Genomic DNA, 10,518 nt, shown 5'->3' with positions numbered 1-10,518 from the left:
ATATTCAGTATTTTAAAGTGGTAATCGCTTCGCATTGGGGTGTTACCACGATTGTGTAATCGAGTTTTTGTGATTGAGTCTAAAATCAAGTTTGGAGCACTTCGGAAGGAAGTTAATCCTGCCTCCATTTTCATTTCCGCTTTGCATTTTATTCAACCCTCCGATTGGAGCAGGTTTTTATTACTTTGCTATTATCTATTTTATTTTCCCGCACTCGCACTTTACTTCATTTATTTCTCGCACTGCCTTTACTTTATTTATTTCTCGCACTCGCTTTACTTTATTTATTTTCCCGCACTCGCTTTACTTTATTTATTTCTCGCACTAGCTTTACTTTATTTATTTCTCGCACTCGCTTTATTTTATTTATTTTCCCGCACTCGCTTTATTTTATTTATTTCCCGCACTCGCTTTATTTTATTTATTTCCGCACTCACACTACTTTGATTTACTTTCCGCACTCGCACTACTTTTATTTAAATTAATGCACCTTTATTTTACCATGTCTAACTAAATCTATAAAGGTTAGAATGTAAGGATCGTAACTGAACCGATAATCCGTACAATTGTTCGTAGAAACACTTAAGGGCTATTTTAACTTTCAACTTAAGTTTTCCCGCACTTAATTTCCGTTGGGTAAGATCAAAAGTCGTCCAGCGTCTTTTTAAACTTAATTGTTTTTAACTACTTCAAAAACAGCGAAAGCGCTTTGTTTAGTTCATTAGGAGTTTTTAGCTTAAGAAGAAAAGAGATTTTAAAACTATTTTCGGACGCGTTTATAAGTTTAGAGTCTGGTTCGTGAGAACCTCTTTTAGTTAAGAAATCCAGGTTAAAATACTTTTCAACTGAGTCAAGATACTATATTTCTTAAAAATAGGTTTACTACTCTAACGCAATGCGCGCCTTTTTATAAGTGACAATAAGAGGGTTTGATTAGGGAGTACAACTCGGTTCTGAATACGCGAAAGCGACAGTTCCCATTAAATTAGTTCTTTTCAAAGTAGGAAACACTGCCCATAAGTAATTCTATTAGCAAGTACTTGGATTATTAACTGATTACGTGAATTATATTCGAGCCTGTCTTTATCAATCGAACTTTATTTAATACTTTACTTTTCATTGCACACTCTAAAAACCCCTATTTTGGTTACCTTTGATAAATACCATAACAATAGATAACGATAGATTGACACTTGGTCTCTGTGGATTCGACAATCTTTTATATTACTCTGACGCGTTCGTATACTTGCGAAAAGCACGCATCAAGTTTTTGGTGCAGTTGCCGGGGACCAATTTCGTCAAATTTCATTTCCCTGTTGTTATATCGTTTAGACTTAGGTTATTTCCCGTCGGTCAATGCGAAGAACTCGCAGCACCGGAAGTTTAGTATACCCTCTAGCGGAACCTGAACGTTACGCTCGCGCAAGTTTATTCTTTCATAGAATTAGGAAAGCTATGGCCGAAGATCAAAACCAAACACCTCTTAAGGACTTCGCCCAACCATCCAACGAAGAACCTAGTTCTAGTATAGTAAACCCAACCATCCCAGCCAATAATTTCGAACGTAAACCATCCCTGTTGCAACTAGTGCAACAGAGACAATTCGCAGGTCTCGCTACTGAGAACCCAAACCAACATTTAAAAATATTTCTTCAATTAGCAGACACTTTTAAAACCAATGGAGCTTCTCCTGAGGCGATCCGTTTAAGATTATTCCCTTTTTCCCTCAGAGATAAAGCCCTATCATGGTTAGATTCCCTTCCACCCAATTCCATTACGACTTGGGATAACCTTAGAAGAGTATTCCTTGCTAGATACTTTCCCCCGAGTAAGACCGCCGTTCTTCGAAACCATATAACTAGATTTACCCAAAACCAAGGAGAATCGCTGTTTGAAGCTTGGGAGAGATATAAAGAGTTGTTAAGAGCATGCCCACATCATGGTTTAGAAAATTGGTTAATCATTCAAACCTTCTATAATGGACTTCACTATAACACTAAGATGACCATCGACGCTGCCGCAGGCGGTGCTCTGATGAACAAACCTTATCCTGAAGCTAGTGCCCTCATTGAAGATATGGCTCAAAACCGTCAATCATGGGGAGTCGAACGAGCGACAGTTGAGAAGAAGGAAGCCCAAGGAGGAGTGCATGAACTAAGCTCTATAGACATGATGCAAGCTAAAATGGATGCATTAGCCCTTAAGGTCGAGCATATGTGCATAAACCCGAATACTGTAGCCGCAGTTTCGTCGGATTGTGAAATATGTGGAACCAAAGGACACCAATCTGCAAAATGCAGTTTATTGAACGAAACCCACTCTGAGCAAGTGAACTACACCCAAGGGAACCCATATTCGAATACCTATAACCCTGGATGGAGGAGTCATCCGAACTTCTCCTATAAAAACAATAACCCAATCCAAAATAATGCACCTCCGAGACAATCAGGTTACCAAGCCCCAAGATCAAATCAACCTATGCAACTTGTACCACCAAAGCCGAGCCTTGAGAAAATTATGGAAAATTTTATCACTACTCAAACCCAACAAAACAAAGAGTTCATGAACCAAAACATTAACATTAATGAACTAATTACCCTGTTAGGAACCAAGGTTGACCAAATAGTTACTCAGACCAAGATGCTTAAAACCCAGATCTCCCAGGTAGCTTTAAACCAAGCCCCCCAAACTACACCTGGAGAACAGTTCCTTGGACAACCTCAACAGAATCCGAGAGGACAAGCCAATGCCATTACCCTACAAAGTGGGAACGCTTATGATGAGCCACCAAACCCAAGATTGAGTGAACCCAAAACTTCTAAGGAATATACCAAACCCCCGGACGAAGTAAAAGAACCAGAGGAATCTGAAAACCAGGAAGGTCAAGAAAAAGGAGAAGAACCTAAAGATAAAACTTATGTACCACCCCCTCCATATAAACCACCTATACCATATCCGCAAAGACTCAAACAAACCCAGATCAATAACCAGTATCAGAAATTTATTAAAGTTATAGAAAAACTTCATGTAGAAATTTCTTTCACAGAAGCCATCACCCAAATACCTTCTTATGCAAAGTTTCTCAAAGACATCCTTAACAATAAACGTAGACTAGACGATCCGAAGCCCTTGGAATGTAATTCCATTTCCGAGAATAAATTAGCCAAAAAAGATAAAGATCCTGGAAATTTCTCCATTCCTTGTCTTTTGGGGAGTAATGTCATCGAAAAAGCTTTTCTAGACTTAGGAGCTAGTGTGAGCTTAATGCCTTTAGCAGTTTGTGAGAGGTTAAACTTAGGAGAATTGCAACCTACTAAGATGTCACTTCAGTTAGCCGATATATCTGTTAAGTATCTGATAGGCATTTTAGAAGATGTTCCTGTTAGGATAGGTCAGTTATTTATCCCTACTGATTTTGTTGTCATGGACATCAAAGAAGATAATGATATACCAATCCTTCTAGGTAGACCATTCTTATCAAATGCATGAGCCATAATAGATGTCAAGAGAGGAAAGTTGACCTTTGAGGTAGGTGACGAGAAAATAGAATTTATACTTTCGAAATTTCTTATGGCACCTGTGATGGGAGACGCATGTTATGCCTTAGATATCATTGATGAATGCGTTAGGGAATTAAAACAAGAAGAAATCATTAAAACAATTAAGTTACCATTAACCCCCATAATGGAAGATGATGACTTTAGAAAATCCTACATCGATGATAACCTTTACGAATGTTTATCCCTTACCCCAGATCCTATGCCATGCCCTGAGAAACCAACCTTAGAACTTAAGGAACTGCCTAAGAATCTGAGATATGAGTTCCTCGATGAAGAGATGAATCGTCCAGTTATAGTCAGTGCTACCTTGAGCCAAGAGGAAACGAACCAACTTTTAGACGTTTTACGAAGATATCCCTCAGCCTTAGGATATAATATCTCTGACCTGAAAGGTATAAGCCCGTCCGTATGCATGCATCGGATTTCGCTCGAAGAAGATTCAAAACCCTCCAGAGAACATCAGAGAAGAATAAACCCTATAATGAGTGATGTTGTTAAAAAGGAAGTTCTTAAGTTACTTGAGGTAGGTATAATCTATCAGATCTCGGATAGTAAGTGGGTGAGCCCTGTGCATGTAGTACCTAAAAAGGGAGGCATCACAGTAGTGCAAAACGATAAAGGCGAACACGTAGCCAAACGATTAGAAGGAGGATGGCGGATGTGTATAGATTATAGAAAATTAAATAAAGCAACCAGGAAGGATAATTTCCCTTTACCATTTATAGACCAAATGTTGGAGCGTCTAGCCAGACACCCTTACTTCTGTTATCTAGATGGATACTCAGGATTCTTTAAAATGCCTATCCACCCCGAAGATCAAGAAAAAACTACCTTTACATGCCCTTATGGAACTTTTGCCTACAGACGAATGCCATTCGGCCTCTGTAATGCCCCAGCCACTTTCCAATGCTGCATAATGTCAATATTTGCAGATTACCTAGATGGTATCATGGAAGTGTTTATGGATGATTTATCGGTTTGCGGATTTGATTTCCACAATTGTCTTGCTAACCTTGAGAAAATCCTGGAGAGATGCGTGGAGGTGAACCTCGTGCTAAATTGGGAAAAGTGTCATTTCATGGTGACCGAAGGAATTGTTTTAGGACATATAGTTTCCGAAAAAGGTATAGAGGTAGATAGAGCTAAAATAGAAGTTATAGAAAACCTAAAACCACCCAAAACTATCAGAGAAGTCCGAAGCTTTCTTGGACACGCTGGATTCTACCGGCGTTTTATTAAGGACTTCTCCAAAATAACTAAACCTTTAACTGGACTTTTAATGAAAGATTACGAATTCATTTTTGATGAAAAATGTAATGACGCATTTAATCTTTTAAAGCAAGCATTAGTATCAGCACCCATTATGAAACCACCTGATTGGTCAGAACCTTTTGAGATAATGTGCGATGCTAGTGATTATGCGGTTGGAGCCGTTCTAGGACAAAGGAAAGATAAAAAATTACATGCCATTTATTATGCCAGTAGAACCTTAGACGCTGCCCAACTTAACTACGCAACAACTGAAAAAGAATTACTCGTTGTAGTTTTCGCTATAGACAAATTTAGATCTTATCTAGTAGGAGCAAAAATTATAGTTTACACTGATCATGCTGCCATTCGTTACCTATTAAGTAAAAAAGATGCCAAGCCCAGGTTACTCCGATGGATTCTATTACTACAAGAGTTTGATTTAGATATAAGAGATAAAAAAAGGCACTGAAAATATAGTAGCCGATCACCTTTCTAGGCTAGAACACCTAAAACCAGACTTAGTACCCATAAACGATGATTTTTCCTATGATAGACTGATAGTCAGACTAGAAACCATTGAAGATGATAACCTAGGCACTCATGGGCACTTCCAAAAATCCTTAGTAACGTACCATGGTATGCAGACTTTGTTAATTACCTAGCTGCTGATATCGTACCCCCTGATCTTGACTACCACCGCAAGAAGAAATTCTTCCACGATGTGAGAAACTATTATTAGGACGAACCGCTCCTTTTCAAAAGGGGTAAAGATGGCATTTTTTGCCGTTGCGTTCCAGAAGAGGAGGTAAAAAGTATCATCGAGCATTGTCATTCTGCACCCTATGGTGGACATGCGAGCACCTCTACGACATACGCCAAGATTCTTCAAGCTGGCCTATTTTGGCCTACCATGTGGCGTGATGTTTATGCTTGCATTGTCAAATGTGATAGATGCCAACGCACTGGAAACATTTCAAGGCGTGACGAAATGCCTCTAAGAAACATTCAGGAAGTAGAACTCTTCGACGTATGGGGTATAGATTTCATGGGACCTTTCCCACCATCCTTAGGAAACAGGTATATCTTAGTAGCTGTAGACTACGTATCTAAGTGGATTGAAGCTATAGCTGCACCCATAAACAATACTAGGGTTGTGATTAAACTGTTTAAAAACTATATATTCCCTAGATTTGGAACACCACGTTTAGTCATAAGCGATGGAGGATCACACTTCATATCGAGAATATTTGACAAACTTTTAAGAAAATATGGAGTTAGGCATAGAGTAGCAACACCATACCACCCACAGACTAGTGGCCAAGTAGAAGTATCCAATAGGGAGATAAAACAAATCCTAGAGAAAACAGTTTCAATATCTAGGAGAGACTGGTCTCAGAAGCTTCAAGAAGCATTATGGGCCTATAGAACCGCTTTCAAAACCCCTATAGGAACAACTCCCTACCAACTAGTCTATGGAAAATCCTGTCACTTACCGTTCGAATTGGAGCATAAGGCCTATTGGGCCATTAAAACCTTGAATTTAGACTACCTGGCCGCTGGAGAAAAGTGTATCCTTGACATTCACCAACTAGAAGAACTTAGGCAATCCGCCTACGAGAATGCAAAAATATACAAAGAGAGAACAAAAGCCTGGCACGACAAAAGAATAGTAAAGAAAAACTTCAATATAGGCGATCATGTTCTCCTTTTCAACTCTAGGTTACGACTCTTCCCTGGGAAGCTACGCTCAAGATGGACTGGCCCTTTCGAAGTATCCAAGATTCTGAGATCCGGAGCCGTAGAAATCAAGAATGAAACCTGTAGTCCATTCATTGTAAATGGACAAAGACTGAAGCTCTACGAAGGAGGAGACATTCCAGCATACTACTCAAGCCACACACTGATTGATCCACCGATTCCTACTACTACAGGTGTATAACTTCCAATCGTCAAGCTAATAACGTTAAACAAGCGCTGCGTGGGAGGCAACCCATGGTTTTTCATTTTACTTTTTCGCATTTATTTTATTTTATTTTATTTTATTTTTATTTTCACCAAGACTAAATATTTGAATGGTTTGTATTTTCAGGATCCCTTTCTAACTTTCACGGGATGCAGGATTTCGACGATATGCATGTAGCCTATAGAGATGACGCTCAGAGAGAGCGCTACATTTCTCTTTATCAGCGCCCTATGGCGCCTACACGTTATCCATATCAGCACAGCATGGAGGCACTAGGTATCGAGCCGAGTATCCGATTTCTGAGCCACCAGCTTCATTGGGACGAGTTCGCTGACGACCTGAGTAACACCTACAGGAACTTGACATTGGAGTTCCTCAGTTCATTTGATTATGACCCGTACTCTGGACCGGATGGGTATGCTTCTTTCAGGCTCTTTGGAGTTGAGTACTCTTTCAGCCAGAAAGAGTTCGGTGACCTATTGGGTTTCCAGACCACTCCTGACGCTATCCCCGAGACACCTATGGGATACTTTCTGGGTAAGGAGGTGGAAAAGTTATGGAGTGATATATCAGGTGGAGGGAGCCAGGATCCTTCAACGCAGTTGTCCCAGGCTATACATAACCCTGCTTTTAGATACTTTCAGATGATACTGGCACATTCCTTCCTAGGAAAACCGGATGCTGAGACATTACTGAGTGAAGAGGAGATCTTCTTACTATTTTGTGCATCCCAGTCTCGCCTAGTAGCATGTGGGAACTTTCTGTTATGTGGCATCAGCGGTGTCTCCAGATCGACCGAAGGAGTCATCCATGTAGGAGGTATCATCACACAGATTGCTATCGCTTTAGGTCTATCTCGCAAGTTGTTACATCTCCGGACCTATTGCGGGTACACTACCATGGATATCGACTTTTGTTTGACCAGAGGGTTGATGAGCAGAGCCTCTTTCCACCCATGACAGTTCAGATTGCTAGTCGACAGCGAGGCGATTCATTATTTTACACTACCTGATCCTATGATGACTAGTGTGCATGATCCAACGAACTAGAGTTATGCTCTGGAGGGCCAAGGAGAGACTATCGAGGAGCCGAGATCACCACCTATTGTTGAGTATACGCCTACACCACCTTCTCCCAGGATCACTGTATTCTCTAATAATTTATCATTGTAGACCCCAGACATCCGCACCCAGATTGCAGAATATCGTAGAGAGATCGCAGAGCTTAGACAGGAGGTGGCTGACCTCACCTTACAGATGGGAGTATCTGATCTCACTCACGCTACCGAGGCCGACTGTTTATACCAGGAGATCGAAGAGCTTAGCAGGAGGTAGCCATGCTCCGTGGATCTACTCAAGAAGACAAACCCCCTACTATATGATCTTACCATTTCATTTTATTTTATCTCTTTTTATGCTTATATTTCTCGCATTTACATACCTTATTTTATATCATTGCATTTGGGATATTTTATTATGTCAGCACATTGATATTTCTATGTTATATATATATATATATATATATATATATATATATATTATATATATATATATATATATATATATATATATATATATATATATATATATATATATATATATATAATATATATATATATATATATATATATATATATATATATATATATATATATATATATATATATATATATATATATATATATATATATATATATATATATATATATATATATATATATATATATATATATATATATATATATATATATATATATGTGTGTGTTTTATATTTGTTTATTTTATTTACATTTTTATTTTAGTTGTTTATTTATTTTTAGTCTAATGTTTTAAATTTTATTTTTTATAAAAATTATGCAAGCCTTATGTCAATAGGAATTACAAGACAAACGCTATCCGGACCCCCCAAACCAAAAGACAACGAGAAGCCCAAACCAAAGGACCAAAATCCGGCCCAGCCGAATTTTGCCTTGTGGCGCCCGCCATAGACCCTGTGGCGCCCGCCACAGCGTTTGTGTAAGCTCGGGGCAGACTCCCTTTCTTCACCATTTTTACACCTTACAACCTTCAAAACCCATTTTTCCACCTTGCAAAAACGTCCTTGAACCCACAAAAAGCTCACACCTTTCTCATCCTCACACCATACAAATCATTTTCCCGATTTCCATTTTCATTTTCATCCGTCGGATTTCATAAAAATCCAACCTTTTCACAACCCATTTCATCTTCTTCGTCTCATTACAAGAGCTACACAATGGAGTTTAATGGATTCATTCTTCGAGGAGGGAAATCGGGAGATAGGCAAAGGAAGAGCATCGAACGGTTGCAAAATTGGGAGATCCTCCCGACAAGGTATGTTGATGAAAATTGTCTCTACACTTTAGGTATCTACCATAGCATATTTTATTTACTAGATAATTTAGGTTTGCATAGTATCTTTTCAAACAAAGAACCTACCTATGAGCGATTGACAATCGTGTTTTTAAGTTCTTTAATCTACATTGTCAATCCTAACACTGCTAGCACAGTTGGTATTGTCCGATTTAGAATGTTTGCTGTTGAATATGAATTCAGTACCGACGAACTAGCAGGCTTGTTAGGAATCCCTCATGGGGACGGTGCTATTTGTGAGGCCCCTTTGGATTCAGATTGGTCAGTCGAGGTGTTTTCCTTCTGGCAGAGATTGTCAAACACTTCCATAAATTCTTTTGAAGGAATTCTTGCCTCGACTATCCATAACCCGGCCATCAGAGTCTTTAGATATCTGTTGGCATGTACTATTTTTGGCCAGGAGAATCCAAATAAGGTAAATGCTAGAGAGCTTCTATTTTTGCAAAGAAGCCTCACAAATAGACGAATTAACTCGGTCCCGTTCATGCTCGCTCATATGACTTTAACTTTAAATAAAGCAGGACCGATTGTTTTCGAAGGACTGATTACGTCTCTTGCTCGGGCGCTTAACCTGAACAATGAGATAGCTACCCTAGATCCCTTACCTCCTCGCACAATAAACCTAAAATTTCTGAGAGACATGAAATTGTGCCTATTAAGGAGAGAAGGAGGTTATGTTCTTATGGTTCATGGTGTAGCTATCCCATCTGTTGTTTTACCATGCACTAGACGTACAGATGTACGAGATGAAAGGAATTGGACCTACGTTTTAGATGCTCCACCTGTTTTAGGTCCTCTTCCTCCTAATGTTCCTGATGAGGCGGGACATGACACTGATGAAGAATATGATCGGAGAGAGAGATCTCCCGTACCTGATGTGTCCCCCCATCACCCATCACCACCACACACCGCACCATCTTCTTCTTCTTTTGTAGGTTCTGCTCCTGGATTTTATATTACATAAGAGATGTGGCGTGACCACATGGCTAGAGAGCAAAGGCGTGATGACCTACTCTCTACCATCCAACAACAACTGGCGGATAACATGAGCTTCATTCAAGAATCGCAGTGGAGGACAGATAGATCTTATGATACTGTTTTACAATCCCTGCTTACGATTACAAATACGCAAGCCCGTCAGCAACAATACCACCATCAACATATGGCACTCATCGAAGCCACTCAAGGTTCCATTTTGGGTAACCTTCGAGAGGTGAGGACTTCTCAGGATGCCTTACAGGCCAGGATGGATCAGCGAGACCGTCGTCGTTCCTGATCCCGTCGTCCACCTCAGGATGGCGAAGGCACCAGTGGTCAGCAGTAGGTTGTCAGGTAACTCTTCCCTTATCTTATT

At 39.6% G+C, this 10,518-nt stretch overlaps 1 non-coding gene across 1 annotated transcript; it reads right to left on the bottom strand.

Moving 5' to 3' along the window:
- Nucleotides 1-1,839: 1,839 nt before the first annotated feature.
- On the bottom strand, nucleotides 1,840-1,946 carry LOC127124852 (small nucleolar RNA R71). Its single transcript, XR_007804330.1, has one exon. It is a non-coding gene; the product is annotated as a small nucleolar RNA R71 (small nucleolar RNA).
- Between the last annotated feature and the right edge of the window lie 8,572 nt (nucleotides 1,947-10,518).

This window comes from Lathyrus oleraceus, chromosome 2 (genome assembly GCF_024323335.1).
Source record: "Lathyrus oleraceus cultivar Zhongwan6 chromosome 2, CAAS_Psat_ZW6_1.0, whole genome shotgun sequence".
NCBI classification, from domain to species: domain Eukaryota; kingdom Viridiplantae; phylum Streptophyta; class Magnoliopsida; order Fabales; family Fabaceae; genus Lathyrus; species Lathyrus oleraceus.
This window is presented reverse-complemented; position numbering and strand designations above follow the sequence as displayed.